Consider the following 20328-nt stretch of genomic DNA (forward strand, 5'->3'; position numbering starts at 1 on the left):
TGTTATATAAAAAAAAAACGCGAAAATGGATGCAAGGCACTCTATATAAGGAAAAGAAAGGACATAACGAGAAACGTGTATAATGAGTGTTTTATAGTCTCACTAGAATCACAAAGCAAAAACCGCAAAAACTCGACTGTATGGAGAAGTTTCGAGGATACCAAAATAATGAAACTCTTAATCAAGAAACAGAACAACCTTACTAAATGCGTGAATTTTGAGTGTTTTTTTACATTGTTAGTTATCAAAACCACAAATTCCAAGCGAAACTAGCTTTATGTGGGAAAAAAATGACATTACCAGAAATGTGTCTTTGAATGTTTTTGAGCGTGTTAGGCAATAAAGCACTAAAAAGCAGGGCAATCACAATACATGGGAATAAAACAAACTTTTACGAAGAACTTGCCTTTTAGTGTTTTTGACACGCATTTATTAAGGTTGCTCTGTTTCTCAATTAAGAGTGCTATTCATGAGTTTCAGCATATACGAGTACACGAGTTTTTGCGTTTTTTGCCTAGTGTTTTTTTTTTACTATAAAACATTCATTATACACTTTTCTCGCAATGTCCCTTTGTTTCCCAATATAGAGTGCTTTGTATCAAATTTTTGAGCTTTTTTTTTGTAGGTAACAAGCTCAAAAACACTCAAAATATACATTTTTGGTAATGTTTTTCTGCTTCTTGATATTGGTTGGTTTGCATCAGTTTGAGCGTTTTTCTACGTAAAACACTGAGAAGACACATTTGCAGTAGTTTTCTTTTGGATTCCCACAAAGAGTGAGTTCCTTATTATTTATCGTTTTGGTGCCTAATATGCAGAAAAACACTCAAAAGACAGATTTCTAGTAAGGTCTTTAATTTCCTCATATGGGACACTTTGCATGTCTTTTCAGTGTTTTTGAGCGTGTAACGCAATAAAGCACAAAAAGTTAGGGCAATCTCATTACATGGGAATAAAACCAAATTTTACCAAGAACTTGCCTTTAAGTGTTTTTGAGCTCCTTACGTACCAAAACGCTAAAACGCCTGCAAAATACATTTTATGCAGAAACAGAATTACATTACCAAATACATGTATTTTGAGTGTTTTTGATCATGTTATCTATAAAAACGCTTAAATACATGCAAAGAACCTTATGTTTTGGAAACGAAAGAACATTATGAGAAACGTGTAATATGGGTGATTTTTAAGTTCCTTCAGTACCAAAAAGCTAAAACCCACAAATAACACTCTTTAGAAAAAAAAAATTTAATGAATAAAAAAATAATATGGTATTTTTTTTTTGTTATTCTTCTTCATAGGTACCGAGATGCCAAAATTCTCCCAAAATTTAGAAAATTTATGTGGAAAAAAGAACATTATCATATAAGTTAATTATAGCTTTTTTTTCGGATTGTTATGTACCAAACCCTAAAACAGCATGCAAAGCCACCTATATAGGGAAGTTAAACGACTTTACCAGAAACCTGTCTTTTCATTGTTTTTCAGCATGTTAGGCACCAAAACGATAAATCATTTGGAAGTCAGTCAATATATGAATCCAAAAGAAAATTACTGAAAACGTGTCTTTTCAGTGTTTTACGTAGAAAAACGCTAAAGGAGATACAAACCATCCTATATGAAGAAATACAATAACATTACCAAAAAGATATATTTTGAGTGTTTTTGAGCTTGTTACCTACAAAAAATGCAAAAATGGATGTAAAGCACTCTATATTAGGAAACAAAAGGACATTACGAGAAACGTGTATAATGAGTGTTTTATAGATTTAAAAGAACCACAAGGCAATAAACGCAAAAACTCGTGTATATAGGGAAATTTCTTACATACCAAAATGAATAAATGCATGAATAACACTTTTAATAGATAAACAGACCTTACCAAATTGTGTATTTTCAGTGTTTTTCCCATCGTTAGTTACGAAAATGCCAAATTATATGCGAAACTAGCTTCAGGTGGGAAAAAAAATGATATTACCAGAAAAGTGTCTTTTGAATGTTTTTCAGCGTGATATGGAACAAAGCACTAAAAATAAGAAGGATCATATTACATGGGAATAAAACCAACTTTTACGAATAATTTTTTAACCCCTTATATACCAAACCGCTAAAACGCATGGAAAACAAACTTTAAGGAGAAACAGAATAACATATACCAAAAACATGTATTTTTAGTGTTTTTGATCATGTTATCTTTAAAAACACTTAAGTACATGCAAAGAACATTATGTTTGGGAAACAAAAGGACATTACGAGAAGCGTGTATTATGAGTGTTTTTTTTAAGTTCCAAAAAGTACCAAAAAGCTAAAACACACAAATAACACTGTTTATTTAAAAAAAAAATAAAATAAAAATAAATAAAAAAATAAAAAAAATAGTTTTTTTTTGTCATTCATCTTCAAGAGTGCCAAATGCCAAAATTCCAGAAATGGAATGCCAGAAATGCCAAAATTCTGGGAAAATTCAGGGCAATTATGTGATAAAAGAATATTATCAAAAAAGTTAATTTCAGCTTATTTTTTCGGACTGTTTTATACCAAACCCTAAAGTGCATGCAAAATTAAACGACCTTACCAGAAATCTGTGTTTTTAGTGTTTTTAGCATGTTAGGCACAAAAACGATAAATAATAAGGAACTCACTCTATATGGGAATCCAAAACAAAGTTACTGAAAACGTGTCTTCTCAGTGTTTTACGTAGAAACACGTTAAAACGGGTGGAAACCAACCAATATCAAGAAATAGAAAAACGTTTCCAAAAAGGTATATTTTGAGTGTTTTTCAGCTTTTTACCTACAAAAAACGCGAAAATTGATGGAAAACACTCTATATTGGGAAAGAAAAGGACATTGCAAGAAAAGTGTATAATAAGTGTTTTATAGTTCAAAAAAACACAAGGCAAAAAACGCAAAAATTCGTGTATATGGAGAAGCTTCCTAAATACTAAAATGGTGAAACTCATGAATAACACTCTTAATTAAGAAACAGAACAACCTTACTAAATGCGTGTCAAAAACACTAAAAGGCAAGTTCTTCGTAAAAGTTGGTTTTATTCCCATGTAATGTGATTGCCCTGCTTTTTAGTGCTTTATTGCCTAACACGTTCAAAAAACACTCAAAGACACTTTTCTGGTAATGTCATTTTTTTCCCACATAAAATTAGTTTCGCATGGAATTTGGGGTTTTGCTAACTAAGAATGTAAAAAAATAACACTCAAAATACACGCATTTAGTAAGGTTGTTCTGTTTCTTGATTAAGAGTGTATCAGCATTTTGGTATCTTAGAAACTTCTCTACACAGACGAATTTTTGCGTTGTTTGCCTTGTGATTCTGGTGAAACTATTAAACACTTATTATACACGTTTCTCGTTATGTCCTTTTTTTCCTAATATACAGTGCTTTGCATCCGTTTTTGCGTTTTTTTTTATGTAACAAGCTCAAACACACACAAAATATACTTTTCTGGTAATATTCTATTTTTTCATATTGGTTGGTTTGCATCCATTTTAGCGTTTTTCTACGTAAATCTTTTAAAAGACACGTTTTCAATAATTTTGTTTTGGATTTCCATATAAAGTGACTTTAATATTATCTATCGTTTTGGTGCCTAACATGTGTAAAAACACTCAAAACACAGGTTTCTTGTAAAGACGTTAAATTTTCCCAAATAGGTGGCTTTGCATACACTTTATGGTTTGGTACATAACTCCAAAAAAAAAGGTAAAATTAACTTTTTCGATAATGTTCTTTTTTCGACATAATTTCCCTGAATTTTGGCAGAATTTTGGCATCTTGGTACATATCAACATGAATAACAAAAAAATAAAAATGCTATTTTTTTATTTATTTAATTTTTTTTCTCTATAAAAAGTGTTATTTGTAGGTTTTAACGTTTTGGTACTTAAGCAACTTAAAAACATTCATAATACACATTTCTCGTAATGTCCTTTCGTTTCCCAAATATAGGGATCTTTGCATGTATTTAAGCGTTTTTATAGTTAACATAATAAAAAAACACTCAAAAACACTTGTTTTACGTAATGTTATTCTGCTTCTCCATAAAGGAGTGTTTTGCATGCATTTTAGCGATTTGGTATGTAAGGAGCTGAAAAACACTTCAAGGCAAGTTCTTTGTAAAAGTTGGTTTTATTCCAATGTAATATGATTGCCCTGCTTTTTAGTGGTTTATTGCCTAACACGCTCAAAAACACTCAAAAGACACTTCTGGTAATGTCATTTTTTTCCCTCATAAAGCTAGTTTCGCATGCTATTTGAGGTTTTGCTAAGAATGTGAAAAAACACTCAAAATACACGCATTTGGTAATGTTGTTCTGGTTCTGAATTAAGATTGTTATTCATAAGTTTCAGCATTTTGGTGTCTAGGAAACTTCTTTATATACACGACTTTATGCGCTTTTTGCCTTGTGGTTCTTGTGAACCACAAGTTCTTTTGCCCGAATATAAAAAGACACTCATTATAGACGTTTCTCGTAATGTCCTTTCCTTTCCCAATAGGGAGTTCTTTGCATTCATTTTCGCGTTTTTTCTAGGTAACAAGCTCAAAAACACTCAAAATATACCTTTTTGGTAATGTTATTCTATTTCTTCATATTGGTTGGTTTGCATCCGTTTTAACGTTTTTCTACGTAAAACACCGAAAAAACACGTTTTCAGTAATTTTGTTTTCGATTATCAAAGAATATTGCCAGAATTTTTGCATCTTAGTACCTATGAAAATGAATAACAAAAAATTTTTTTTTTATTTATTTCTATTCTCTATAAAGAGCTTTATTTGTGGGTTTTAGCTTTTTTAGTACTTAAGGAACTTAAAAACACTCATAATACACGTTTCTCGTAATGTCCTTTCGATTCCCAAACATAAGGTTCTTTACATGTATTTAAGCGTTTTTATAAATAACATGATCAAAAACACTCAAAATACATGTTTTTGGTAATGTTACTCTGTTTCTCTATAAAAGGGTGTTTTTGCATGCGTTTTAGCGTTTTGGTATGTAAGGAGTTTAAAAAAAAAAACCCTTAAAGGCAAGTTCTTCGTAAAAGTTGGTTTTATTCCCATGTAATATGATTGTTCTGCTTTTTAGTCCTTTGTTGCATATCACGCTCAAAAACACTCAAAAGACACTTTTTTGGTAATATCTAGTTTTTTGCGTTTTTTGCCTTGTGGTTCGTATGAAACTATAAAACACTCATTGTACACGTTTCTCGTAATGTTCTTTTGTTTCCCAATATTGAGTAATTTCCATCATTTTCGCATTTTTTCTAGGTAACAAGTTGAAAAACACTCAAAATATATCTTTTTGGTAAAGTTATTGTATTTCTTCATATTGGTTGGTTTGCATCCGTGTTAGCGTTTTTCTTCGTAAATCACTGATAAGACACGTTTTTAGTAATATTGTTGAAATTGCTGAAAACACTCAAAAGACAGATTTCTGGTAAAGTCGTGTAATTTCCCCATATAGGTGGCTTTGCATGCACTTCTGGGTTTGGTACATAATTCCGGAAAAAAAGCTAATTTTTTTTTTTATATGTCCTTTCATTTCACAGACATAGGGTTCTTTGCATGTATTTAAGCGTTTTTATAGGTAACATGATCAAAAACACTCAAAATACATGTTTTTGGTAATGTTATTCTGTTTATCCATAAAGGGTGTTTTGCATGCGTTTTAGCGTTTTGGTATGTAAGGAGTTGAAAACATTTAAAGGCAAGTTCTTCGTAAAAGTTAGTTTTATTCTTATATAATGGGATTATTCTGCTTTTTAGTGCTTTTTTGCATATCACACTCAAAAACACTTAAAAGACCCTTTTCTGATGTCATTTTTTTCCCACATAAAGTTAGTTTCGCATGTAATTTGTGATTTTCGTAACTAAGAATGTGAAAAACACTCAAAATACATACATTTGGTAAGGTAGTTCTGTTTCTAAATTAAAAGTGTTATTCATGAGTTTTAGCATTTTGGTATGTAAGAAACTCCTCAATATACACGAGTTTTTGCGTTTTTTGTCTTCTGGTTCTTGTGAAACTATAAAACAATCATTATACACTTTTCTCTAAATGTCCTTTTGCTTCCCAATATAGAGTGCTTTTACATCCATTTTCGCGTTTTTTGTACGTAAAAAGCATTATAAACGTTTCTCGTAATGTCCTTTTGTTTCCCAATATAGAGAGATTTGCATCAATTTTTTGCTCAAAACACAAAAGATACCTTTTTGGTAATATTATTTTATTTCATGATATTGGTTGATTTGCTTTCTTTTTAGCGTTTTTCTACGTAAAACACTGAAAAGACACGTTTTCAGTAATTTTGTTTTGGATTCCCATACAGAGTGATTTCCATATTATTTATTATTTTGGTGCCTAACATACTGAAAAAAACAGGCAAAAGACAGGTTTCAGGTAAAGTCGTTTAATTTCCCCATATAGGTGGCTCTAAATGCACTTTAGGGTTTGGTACATAACGGTCTGAAAAAAAGCTAAAATTAACTTTTATGATATTCTTTTTTCACATAATTCCCCTGAATTTTGCCAGAATTTTGGCATCTCGATACCTATGAAGATCAATAACAAAAAAAAAAAATGCTATTTTTTCATTTATTTATTTTTTCTCTATAAAGAGTGTTATTTGTGGGTTTAAGCTTTTTGGTACTTAAGGAACGTAAAAACACTCATAATATTCGTTTCTCGTAACGTCCTTTTGTTTCCTAAAGATAAGGTTCTTTACATGTATTGAAGCGTTTATATAGGTAACATGATCAAAAACACTCAAAATATACCTTTTTGGTAATGTTATTCTATTTCTTCATGTTGGTTGGTTTCCATCCGTGTTTAGCGTTTTTCTACGTAAACACAGAAAAGACATGTTTTCATTAATTTTTGGATTCCCATGTAGAGTGACTTCCATGTTATTTATCGTTTTGATGCCTAACATGCTGAAAAACACTCAAAAGACAGGTTTCTTGTAAAGTCGTTTAATTCCCCTATATAGGTGGCTTTGCATACACTTTAGGGTTTGGTACATAACAGTCCGAAAAAAAGCTAAGATTAACCTCATTCATAATATTCTTTTTTCACGTAATTTTCCTGAATTTTGCCAGAATTTTGGCATCTCTTTGCCTAGGAAGATCAATAAAAAAAATGTTATTTTTTAATTTATTTTTATTTTTATTTTTTCTGTATACAGTGTTATTTGTGGGTCTTAGCTTTTTGGTACTTAAGGAACTTATAAACACTCATAATACACATTCCTCGTAATGTCCTTTTATTCCCAAACATAGGGTTCTTTGCATGTATTTAAGCGTTTTTATTGGTAACAAGCTCAAAAACACTCAAAATACATGTTTTTGATAATGTTATTCTGTTTTTCCATACAGGGTGTTTTCCATGGGTTTTTAGCGTTTTAGTATGTAAGGAGTTCAAAAAAACTTAAAGGCAAGTTCTTGGTAAAAGTTGGTTATATTCCCATGTAATGTGATTGCCCTGCTTTTTAATGCTTTATTGCCTAACACGCTGAAAAACACTAAAAAGACACTTTTCTAGTAATTTCGTTTTTTTTCCCACAGTTTCGCATGTAATTTGGGGTTGGACCACAAAGAATGTGAAAAAAAAACACTCAAAATACACTCATTTCCTAAAATTGTTCTGTTTCTCAATTAAGAGTGTTATTCATGAGTTTCAGCATTTTGGTATTTAAGAAACTTCTCCATATATACGAGTTTTGCGTTTTTTGCCTTGTGGTTCTTGAAAACTATTAATACATTCATTATACAATTTTCTTGTAATATCCTTTTGTTTCCCAATATAGACTACTTTACATTCATTTTTGCGTTTTTTGTTGGTAACAAGCTCAAAAACACTCAACTTTTTTGTAATGTTATTCTATTTCTTCATATTGGTTGGTTTGCATCCGTTTTAGCGTTCTACGCTAAAACTGAAAAGACACGTTTTCAGTAATATTGTTGAAATTGCTGAAAACACGTTTCTTGTAAAGTCGTGTAATTTCCCCATATAGGTGGCTTTGCATGCACTTCCGGGTTTCGTACATAACTCCGGAAAAAGCTAAAATCATTTTTTTAATGTTTTTTTTCACATAATTTCCAGGAATTTTCTCAGAATTTTGGCATCTCGTTACCTATGAAGATGAATAACAAAAAAAAAATCTATTTTTCTAATTATTTTTTTCTCTATAAAGAGTGTTATTTGTGGGTTTTAGATTTTTGGTACTTAAGGAACTTAAAAATACTCATAATACACGATTTTCGTAATGTCCTTTCGTTTCACAAACATAGGGTTATTTGCATGTATTTAAGCGATTTTATAGGTAACATGATCAAAAACAATCAAAATACATGTTTTTGGTAATGTTATTCTGTTTCTTCATAAAGGTTGTTTTGCATGCATGTTTTGGTATGTAAGGAGTTAAAAAACACTTAAAGGCAAGTTCTTCGTAAAATTTGGTTTTATTCCAATGTAATGTGATTGTTCTGCTTTTTAGTGTTTTGTTTCCTAAAACGCTCAAAAATACTCAAAAGACACATGGTAATGTCATTTCTTTTTTTTCCAAAATAGATTCACTTTCTATTTGGGGTTTTGCTAACTAAGAATGTGAAAAACACTCAAAATACACGCATTTGGTAAGGTTGTTCTGTTTCTTAATTAATATTGTTATTCATGTGTTTCAGCATATTGGTATCTAAGAAACTTCTTTATATACACGAATTTTTTGCGTTTTTTGCCTTGTCGTTCTTGTGAACCACAAGTTCTTTTGCTCAAAAATAATAAGACACTCATTATACACGTTTCTCGTAATGTCCTTTTGTTTCCCAATAGGGAAACAGGAATAGGAATAGGGAATAGGTAACAAGCTCAAAAACACTCAAAATGTACCTTTTTGGTAATGTAATTTTATTTCTTCTTATTGGTTGGTTTGCATCTGTTTAAGCGTTTTTCCACGTAAAACACGGAAAAGACACGTTTTCAGTAATTTTGTTTTAGATTCTCATATAGAGTGACGCATGTTATTTACCGTTATGGTGCCTAACAAGCTGAAAAACACTCATAAGACAGTTTTCTGGCAAAGACGTTTAATTTCCCATATAGGTGGCTTTGCATGCACTTTAGGGTTTGGTACATAACAGTACGAAAAAAAAGCTAAAATTAACTTTTTTGATAATTGACTCATAATTTCCTGAATTTTGCCCAAATTTTGCCAAAAACATGCAAAATGTGTGTATTTGGTAATGTTATTCTCTTTCTTCATAAAGTGTGTTTTGCATGCGTTTTAGCGTTTTGGTATATAAGGAGCTGAAAACACTTAAAGGCAAGTTCTTTGTAAAATTTTATTTTATTGCCATGTAAAGTGATTCCCCTGCTTTTTAGTGCTCTATTCCCTATCACGCTCAAAAACACTCAATGGACACTTTTCTCGTAATGTCATTTTTTTCCCACATAAAGCTGGTTTCGCATGCAATTTGGGATTTTGGTAACTAAGAATGTGAAAAGCACTCAAAATACACGCATTTAGTAAAGTTGTTCTGTTTCTCAATTAAGAGTGTTATTCATGAGTTTCAGCATTTTGGTATCTAGGAAACTTCTCCATATACACGAGTTTTTGTGTTTTTTGCCTTTTGGTTCTTTTGAACTATAAATCATTAATTATACACTTTTCTCGCAATGTCCTTTTGTTTCCCAATATAAAGTGCTTTTTTATCAATTTTCGCGTTTTTTATAGGTAACAAGCTGAAAAACACTCAAAATACATCTTTTTGGTAATGTTTTTCTACTTTTTGATATTGGTTGGTTTGTATTCTTTTTAGCGTCTTTCTACGTAAAACACTGAGAAGACACGTTTTCAGTAATTTTGTTTTGGTTTGCCATATAGAGTAAGTTCCTTATTATTGATCGGTTTGGTGCCTAACATGCTGAAAACACTCAAAACACAGATTTCTAGTAAGGTCGTTTAATTTCCTCATATAGGAGGCTTTCAATGGACTTTACTGTTTGGTACATAACAGTCCGAAAAAAAAGCTAATATCAGCTTTTTTGATAATATTCTCTTATCATATAATTGCCCTAATTTTTCCCAGAATTTTGGCATCTCGGTACCTATGAAGGTGAATAACAACAAAAAAGTCCTTTTATTTATTTTTTTTTTATTTATTTTTTTTCTAAATAACGAGTGTTATTTGTGGGTTTTAGCTTTTTATTAGTTAAGGAACTTAAAAACACTCATAATACACGTTTCTCGTAATGTCCTTACGTTTCCCAAAGATAAGGTTCTTTGCATGTATTTAAGCGTTTTTATAGATAACATTATCAAAAACACTCAAAATACATGTTTTTGGTAATGTTATTCTGTTTCTCCATAAAGTTTGTTTTCCATGCGTTTTAGCGGTTTGATATGTGAGGAGCTCAAAAACACATATTGGCAAGTTCTTGGTAAAAATTGGTTTTATTACTATGTAATGTGATTGCCCTGCTATTTAGTACTTCATTGCCTAACATGCTGAAAAACAATTAAAACACACTTCTGGTAATGTCATTTTTTTCCCTGATAAAGCTATGTTCGCATGCTATTTAGGGTATTGCTAACTAGGAATATGAAAAACACTCAAAATACATGCATTTGCTAAGGTTGTTCTGTTTCTCAATTAAGTTTTTTATTCATGAGTTTCAGCATTTTTGTATCTAAGAAACTTCTTTATATACACGATTTTTTGCGTTTTTCTACGTAAAACATTGAGAAGATATATTTTCAGTAATTTTGTTTTGGATTCCCATATAGAATGAGTTCCTTATTATTTATCGTTTTGGTGCGTAACATGCTGAAAAACACTCAAAAGACAGATTTCTGGTAAGGTCGTTTAATTTCCTCATATAGGAGGCTTTGCATGCACTTTAGGGTTTGGTACATAACATTCCGAAAAAAAGCTAAAATTAACTTTTTTGATAATATTCTTTGGTTCATAAAATTTTCCTGAATTTTCCCAGAATTTTGGCATCTCGGTACCTAAGATGAAAATAAAAAATTCCTATTTTTTTCTAAATAAAGAGTGTTATTTGTGGGTTTTAGCTTTTTGGTACTTAGGGAACTTAACCCGCGCGCTGCCGGCCACTTTTATCCTAAACCAACCCGTGATGCCGGCCAATTTTGCATATTTTTGTTTATGCTTTCAAAAAATCCCAAACCATGTAAAAATAATGAAAACACGAGAAAAAGTTGTCTTAGAAAGTAAAAAAACGAAAAAAAACTCACCTGAGAAGTTGTCTGATGTTGGTGCTCATATGGAATCTCTTCCTCACTATCAGTGCTTTCTCTCAGCTGTACATAGTCTTTGTCATGTACAGAATCATGAATCATCATCAGACATATCTGATAACATTTCATCACTACTAGAAGAAAGTAAAGCAGAGATAATCTCGTCATCACACAACCCACGGCGGCGCGCCATGACTGCTTCCTCCGGTGGTTGTACAAGCTCTCACGAGTCTGACGCGATTGCCGCGCCGCGAGCCGCCTGGGGGCCACTCAAGGAGCATACCAACAAACTAACACATTCAGTGCGTAGGGTGGAGCTTGGAGTATACTTAGTGTGTTTTTTATAAAGTTATTTAGACAAATAAACATACTAGATTTTTTTTTAGATTGCCGCCGTGAATATACGGCGGTGGCACTGAGCGCGGGTATGCTAGATGCCGTAAATTTACGGCGGTGGCACTGCGCGGGTTAAAAAAAACACTCATAATCCACGTTTTTCGTAATGTCCTTCTGTTTCCCAAACATAATGTTCTTTGCATGTATTTAAGCGTTTTTTAGGAGAGTTCTTGGTAAAAATTGGTTTTATTCCAATGAAAAGTGATTGCCCTGCTTTTTAGTGCTTTATTGCCTATCACACTCAAAAACATTCAAAGGACATTTTTCTAGAAATGTCATGTTTTCCCATATAAATCTGGTTTCGCATCAATTTGCGTTTTTGGTAACTAAGAATATGAAAAACACTCAAAACACACGAATTTGGTAAGGTTGTTCTGTTTCTCAATTAAGAGTGTTATTCATGAGTTTCATCATTTTGGTATCTAGGAAACTTTTCCATATACACGTGTTTTTGCCTTTTTTGCCGTTTTGTTCTTTTGAACTATAACACACTCATTATACACTTTTCTCGCAATGTCCCTCTGTTTCCCAATATAGAGTGCTTTGTATCAATTTTAGCATTTTTTTGTAGGTAACAAGCTCAAAAACTCTCAAAATATACCTTTTAGGTAATGTTTTTTCTATTTCTTGATATTGGTCAGTTTGCATCCATTTTAGCGTTTTTCTACGTAAAACACTGGGAAGACACGTTTTCAGTAATTTTGTTTTGGATTCCCATATAAAGTGAGTTCCTTATTTAATCATCTTTTTGGTGCCTAACATTCTGAAAAACACTCAAAAGACAGATTTCTTTTAAGGTCGTTTAATTTCCTCATATAGGAGGCTTTGCATGCACTTTAGGGTTTAGTATATACCAGTCCGAAAAAAAAACTAAAATAACTTTTCTGATAATTTTCTTTTATCATATAATAGCCCGGAATTTCCCCAGAGTTTTGTCATCTCGGTATCTATGAAGATGATTAACAAAAAAAAAAAAATCCTATTTTTTTATTTTTTATTTATTTAGTTTTTCTAAATAAAGAGAATTATTTGTGGGTTTTAGCTTTTTAATACTTAAGGAACTTAAAAACACTCTTAATACATATTTCTCGTAATGTCCTTTCGTTTCCCAAACATAAGGTTCTTTGCATGTATTTAAATACATGTTTTTGGTAATGTTATTCTTTTTGTCCATAAAAGGTGTTTTGCATGCATTTTAGCGTTTTGGTATGTAATGAGCTCAAAAACACCTAAAAGCAAGTTCTTGGTAAAAGTTGGTTTTATTCCCATGTAATGTAATTGCCCTGCTTTTTAGTGGTTTATTACCTAACACTCTCAAAAACACTCGAAAGACATTTTCTGGTAATATTATTTTTTTCCCGCATGGAATTTGGGGTTTTGGTAACTAAAAATGTGAAAAACACTCAAAATACAGGCATTGAGTAAGGTTGTTCTGTTTTTTAATTAAAAGTGTTATTCATGAACTTCAGTATTTTGGTATGTAAGAAACTTCTCTAATACACACATTTGGTAAGGTAGTTCTGTTTCTCAATTAAAAATGTTATTCATGAGTTTCAGCATTTTGGTATGTAAGAAACTTCTTTATGTACACGAGTTTTTGAGCTTTTTGCCTTGTGGTTCTTGTGATGCCTTTTTGTAATGCCTTTTTCTTTCCTAATAAAGAGTGCGTTTCATCCATTTTCGAAATTTTTTGTTGGTAACAAGCTCAAAAACACATAAAAATATATCTTTTTGGTAATGTTATTCTATTTCTTCATATTGGTTGGTTTGCATCCGTTTTAGCGTTTTTCCACATAAATCACTGAAAAGACACGTTTTGAGTAATATTGTTGAAATTGCTGAAAAAAACACTCAAAAGACAGGTTTCTGTTAAATTCGAGTAATTTCTCCATATAGGTGGCTTTGCATGCACTTCAGGGTTTGGAACATAACTCCGGAAAAAAGCTAAGATTATTTTTTTCATAATGATTTTTTTTTACAAAATTTCCCTGCATTTTTCCAGAATTTGGTATCTCGGTACCTATGAAGATGAATAACAATTTTTTTTTTCTCTATAAAGTATTATTTGTGAGTTTTAGCTTTTTGGTACTTAATGAACTTAAAAACACTCATAATACATGATTTTCGTAATGTCCTTTTCTTATACAAACATGGGATTCTTTACATGTATTTAAGCGTTTTTATAGGTAACATGATCAAAAACACTCAAAATACATATTTTTGGTAATTTTATTCTGTTTCTCCATAAAGGGTGTTTTTACATGCGTTTTAGCGTTTTGGTATGTAAGGAGTTAAAAAACACTTAAAGGCAAGTTCTTCGTAAAAGTTAGTTTTATTCCCAAGTAATGTGATTGTTCTGCTTTTTAGTGCTTTGTTGCATCACGCTCAAAAACACTCAAAAGACATTTTTCTGGTAATGTCATTTTTTTCCCACATAAAGCTAGTTTCGCATGTAATTTGGCAATTTCGTAACTATGAATGTGAAAAACACTCAAAATACACAATTTGGTAGGGTAGTTCTGTTTCTCGATTAAAAGTGTTTTTCATGCAATTCATCATTTTTGTATGTAAGAAACTTCTCTATATACACAAGTTTTTGCGTTTATTGCCTTGTGGTTCTTGTTAAACTATAAAACACTAATTATACACGTTTCTCGTAATGTTCTTTTGTTTCGTAATATAGAGTGTTTTCCATCCATTTTTGCATTTTTTGTAGGTAAAAAGCATAAAAACACTCAAAATATATCTTTTTGGTAATGTTATTCTATTTCTTCACATTGGTTGGTTTGCATCTGTTTTAGCTTTTTTCTTCGTAAATCTCTGAAAAGACTCGTTTTCAGTAATTTTGTTGAAATTAATTCTGGTACAGGTTTCTGGTAAAATTGTGTAATTTTCCCATATAGGTGGCTTTGCATGCACCTTAGGGTTTGGTACATAAATCCAGAAAAAAGCTAAAATTATTATTTTGTTTTTTTTTTTCTTTACCTAATTTCCCTGAATTTTGCCAGAATTTTGGCATCTCGGTACCTATGAAGATGAATAACAAAAAAAAAAAATTGTATTCATTTATTTTATTTTTTTCTCTATAAAGACTGTTATTTGTGTGTTTTAGCTTTTTGGTACTTAAGGAACCTAAAAACTCTCATAATACACAATTTTCGAAATATCCTTTTCGTTTCACAAACATAGGGTTCTTTGCATGTATTTTAGCGTTTTTATAGGTAACAATCAAAAACACTTAAAATTCATGCTTTTGGTAATGTTATTTTGTTTTTCCATAAAGGGTGTTTTGCAGGCGTTTTAGCGTTTTGTTATATAAGGAGTTAAAAACACTTAAAGGCATATTTTTGGTAAAAGTTGGTTTTATTCCCACGTAATGTGATTGTTCTGCTTTTTAGTGCTTTGTTGTATATCACGCTCTAAAACACTCACAAGACACTTTTCTGGTAATGTCATTTTTTTCCCACATAAAACTAATTTCACTTGTAATTTCGGATTTTCGTAACTAAGAATGTGAAAAACACTCAAAATACTCACATTTGGTAAGATAGTTCTGTTTCTCAATTAAAAGTCTTATTCATGAGTTTCAGCATTTTGGAATGTAAGAAACTTCTTTATATACACGAGTTTTTGCGTTTTTTGCCTTGTGGTTCTTGTGAAACTATAAAACACTCATTATACACGTTTCTCGTAATGTCCTTTTGCTTCCCAATATAGAGTGCTTTCCATCCATTTTCGCGTTTTTTTGTAGGTAACAATTTCAAAAACACTTAAAATATACCTTTTTGGTAATGTTATTTTATGTCTTCATTTTGGTTGGTTTGCATCCGTTTTAGCGTTATTGTACGTAAAACTCCGAAAAGACACGTTTTCATTAATTGTGTGTTGGATTCCCATATAGATTGACTTCCTTGGGTTTTATCGTGTTGGTTCCTAACATGTTGAAAAACACTCATAAGACAGTTTTTTGGCAAAGAGGTTTAATTTTTCCATATAGGTGGCTCTGCATGCATTTTAGGGGTTTGGTACATAACAGTCCGAAAAAAAAAGCTAAATTTAACTTTTTTGATAATGTTCTTATTTCATATAATTTCCTGAACTTTGACCGAATTTTGGCACCTCGTTACCTGTGAATATGAATAAGAAGGAAAAAAATATCGTATTTTTTTATTTCTTTATTTATTTTTTCTCAATAAAGAGTGTAATTTGTGGCTTTTAGCTTTTTCGTACTTAATGAACTTAAAAATACTCATAATACACTTTTCTCGTAATGTCCTTTCGTTTCCCAAAAATAGGGTTGTTTGCATGTAGTTAAGCGTTTTTATTGGTAACATGATCAAAAACACTCAAAAAACATGTTTTTGGTAATGTTATTCTGTTTCACAATAAAGTGTATTTTGCATGCGTTTTAGTGTTTTGGTATATAAGGAGCTCAAAAACACTTATAAGCAAGTTCTTATTAAAAAATGGTTTTATTCCAATGTAATGTCATTGCCCTGCTTTTTAGTGCTTTATTACCTAACACGCTCAAAAACACTCAACAGACATCTTTCTGGTAATGTTATTTTTTTCCCACATAAAGCTGGTTTCGCATGGAATTTGGGGTTTTGATAACTAAGAATGTGAAAAGCACTCAAAATACACACTTTTAGTAAGATTGTTCTGTTTCTCAATTAAGAGTGTTGTTCATGAGGTTCAGCATTTTGGTATCTAGGAAACTTCTTCATATACACTAGTTTTTGCATTTTTTGCCTTGTTGTTCTTTTGAACTATTAAACATTCATTATACACTTTTCTTGCAATGTCCTTTTCTTTTCTATTATAGAGTGCTTTGCATCAATTTTCTTGTTTTTTTTTTATAGGTAACAAGCTCAAAAACACTCAAAATATACCTTTTTGGTAATGTTTTTCTATTTCTTTATATTGGTTTGTTTGCATCCGTTTTAGCGTTTTTCTACGTAAAACGCTGAGGAGACACGTTTTCAGTAATTCTTTTTTGAATTCCCATATAGAGTTCCCATATAGAGTTCCTTATTATTTATTGTTTTGGTGTCTAACATGCTGAAGAACACTCAAAAGAGAGATTTCTGATAACGTCGTTTAATTTCCTCATATAGGAGGCTTTGCATGCACTTTAGTATTTGGTACATAACAGTCCCCCCAAAAAAAAGCTAAAATTAACTTTTTTGATAATATTCTTTTATCATATAATTGCACTGAATTTTTACCAGAATTTTGGCATCTCGGTACCTATGAAGATAAATAAAAAAAAATCCTATTTTTATTTTTATTTTTATTTTTTTCTCAATGAAGAGTGTTATTTATAGGATTTACCTTTTTGGTACTTAAGGAACTTAAAAACACTCATAATACGCGTTTCTTGTAATGTCCTTTCGTTTCCCAAACAAAAGGTTCTTTGCATGTATTTAAGCGTTTTTATAGATAACATGATCAAAAACACTCAAAATACTAGGTTTTGGTAATGTTATTCTGTTTCTCCATACAGTGTATTTTGCATGCATTTTTTATATAAGCAGTTTTGCATATAAGGAGCTCAAAAACACTTATGGCAAGTTCTTGGTAAAAAATGATTTTATTCCAATGTAATGTGATTGCCCTGCTTTTGAGTGGTATATTACCTATCACGCTGAAAAACACTCAAAAGACACTTTTCTGGAAAATTCTTTTTTTTTTTTTCCCACAAAGCTATTTTTGCATGTAATTTGGGGTTTTTGGTAACTAAGAATGTGAAAAGCACTTAAAATCCACGCATTTAGTAAGGTTGTTCTGTTTTTCAATTAAGAGTGTTATTCATAAGTTTCAGCATTTTGGTATCTAGGAAATCTCTCCATATACACGAGTTTTTGCGTTGTTTGCTTTGTGGTTCTTTTGAACTATAAAACACTCATTATACACTTTTCTTGCAATGTCCTCTTGTTTCCCAATATAGAGTGCTTTGCATCAATTTTCGCGTTTTTGTAGGTAAAAAGATCAAAAACACAAAATATATCTTTTTGGAAACGTTTTTCTATTTCTTGATATTGGTTGGTTTGCATCCGTTTTAACGTTTTTCTACGTAAAACACTGACAAGACACGTTTTCTGTAACTTTGTTTTGGATTCCCATATAGAGTGAGTTCCTTATTATTTATCGTCTCGGTGCCTAACATGCTAAAAAACACACAAAACACAGATTTCTGGTAAGATCGTTTAATTTCCTCATAATGAAGGCTTTGCATGCACTTTAGGGTTTGGTACATAAGTCCGAAGAAAAAAAGCTGAAATTAACTTTTTTGATAATATTCTTTTATCACATAATTGCCCTGAATTTTCCTAGAATTTTGGCATCTCGGTACCTATGAAAATGAATAACAAAGAAAAAAAATCATATTTATTTTATTTTTTTATTATTTATTTTTAAATAAAGTGTTATTTGTGGGTTTTAGCTTTTTCGTACTAAAGGAACTTAAAAAAAAAAACACTCATAATACATGTTTCTCGTAATGTCTTTTCGTTTCCCAAATATATGGTTCTTTGCATGTATTTAAGCGTTTTTATAAATAACATGATCAAACACACTGAAAATGCATATATTTGGTAATGTTTTTCTGTTTCTCCATAAAATGTATTTTGCATGCGTTTTAGCGTTTTGGTATATAAGGAGCTCAAAAACACTTAAAGGCATGTTCTTGGTAAAATCTGGTTTTATTCCCATGTAATGTGATTGCCCTGGCTTTTAATGCTTTATTTTCATAACACGCTCAAAAAACACTAAAAAAAACATGCAAAGACTCCCATGTGAGGAAATTAAAGACCTTACCAGAAATCTGTCTTTTGAGTGTTTTTCAGCTTCTTAGGCACCAAAAAAATAAATAATAAGGAACTCACTCTATGTGGGAATCCAAAAAAAATTACTGAAAATGTGTCTTCTCAGTGTTTTACGTAGAAAAACGCTAAAACTGATGCAAACCAAGCCAAAAACCAAACCAACAAAAACAAAAACCAAATGCAAACCAAAAAGGTATATTTTGAGTGTTTTTGAGCTTGTTACCTACAAAAAAAAACGCAAAAAATTGATACAAAGCACTCTATATTGGGAAACCAAGGGACATTGCGAGAAAAGTGTATAATGAATGTTTTATAGTTCAAAAAAACACAAGGCAAAAAACGCAAAAACTCGTGTATATGGAAGTTTCCTAGATACTAAAATGCTGAAACTCATGAATAACACTCTTAATTGAGAAACAGAACAACCTTACTAAATGCGTGTCAAAAACACTAAAAGGCAAGTTCTTCGTAAAAGTTTTTTTTATTCCCATGTAATGTGATTGCTCTGCTTTTTAGTGCTTTATTGCCTAACAGTCTCAAAGACACTCAAAGACACTTTTCTGGTAATGTCATTTTCCCATATTAAGCTAGTTTCGCATAGAATTTGGGATTCTGGTAACTAAGAATGTAAAAAAAAAAACACTCAAAATACACGCATTCAGTAAGGTTGCTCTGTTTCTTGATTAAGAAAGTTATTCATGAGTTTCAGCATTTTGTATCTTAGAAACTTCTCCACACATACGAGTTTTTTTCGTTTTTTGCCTTGTGATTCTGGTGAAACTATAAAACACTCATTATACACGTTTTTCGTTATGTCCTTTTTTTTCCTAATATACAGTGCTTTCCATCCATTTTTGTGTTTTTTTTTATGTAACAAGATAAAAAAACACACAAAATATACTTTTCTGGTAATATTATTCTATTTTTTCATATTGGTTGGTTTGCATCCGTTTTAGTGTGTTTCTACGTAAATCTTTTAAAAGACACGTTTTCAGTAATTTTGTTTTGGATTTCCATATAGAGTGACTTTCATATTATCTATCGTTTTGGTACCTAATATGCGAAAAAAAACAATCAAAAGACAGGTTTCTTGTACAGTTGTTAAATTTTCCCAAATAGGTGGCTTTGCATACACTTTATGGTTTGGTACATAACTCCGAAAAAAGGTAAAATTATCTTTTTCGATAATGTTCTTTTTTCCACATAATTTCCCTGAATTTTGGCCCAATTTTGGCATCTTGGTACCTATGAACATCAATAACAAAAAAATAAAAATGCTATTTTCTTTTCTCTATAAAGAGTGTTATTTGTAGGTTTTAACGTTTTGGTACTTATGGAACTTAAAAACATTCATAATACACATTTCTCGTAATGTCCTTTCGTTTCCCAAATATAAGGATCTTTGCGTGTATTTAGGTGTTTTTATAGGTAACATGATAAAAAACACTCAAAAACACTTGTTTTAAGATAATGTTATTCTGCTTCTCCATAAAGGAGTGTTTTGCATGCGTTTTAGCGATTTGTTATGTAAGGAGCTGAAAAACACTTCAAGGCAAGTTCTTGGTAAAAGTTGGATTTATTCCAATGTAATATGATTGCCCTGCTTTTTAGTGCTTTATTGCCTAACACGTTCAAAAACACTCAAAAGACACTTCTGGTAATGTCAGTTTTTTTTTCACACATAAAGCTGGTTTCGCATGCTATTTGGGGTTTTGCTAAGAATGTGAAAAAAACACTCAAAATACACGCATTTGGTAATGTTGTTCTGGTTCTCAATTAAGATTGTTATTCATGAGTTTCAGCATTTTGGTATCTAAGAAACTTCTTTAT

The sequence above is a fragment of the Scylla paramamosain genome, chromosome 37 (genome assembly GCF_035594125.1).
Source record: "Scylla paramamosain isolate STU-SP2022 chromosome 37, ASM3559412v1, whole genome shotgun sequence".
NCBI classification, from domain to species: Eukaryota; Metazoa; Arthropoda; class Malacostraca; order Decapoda; family Portunidae; genus Scylla; species Scylla paramamosain.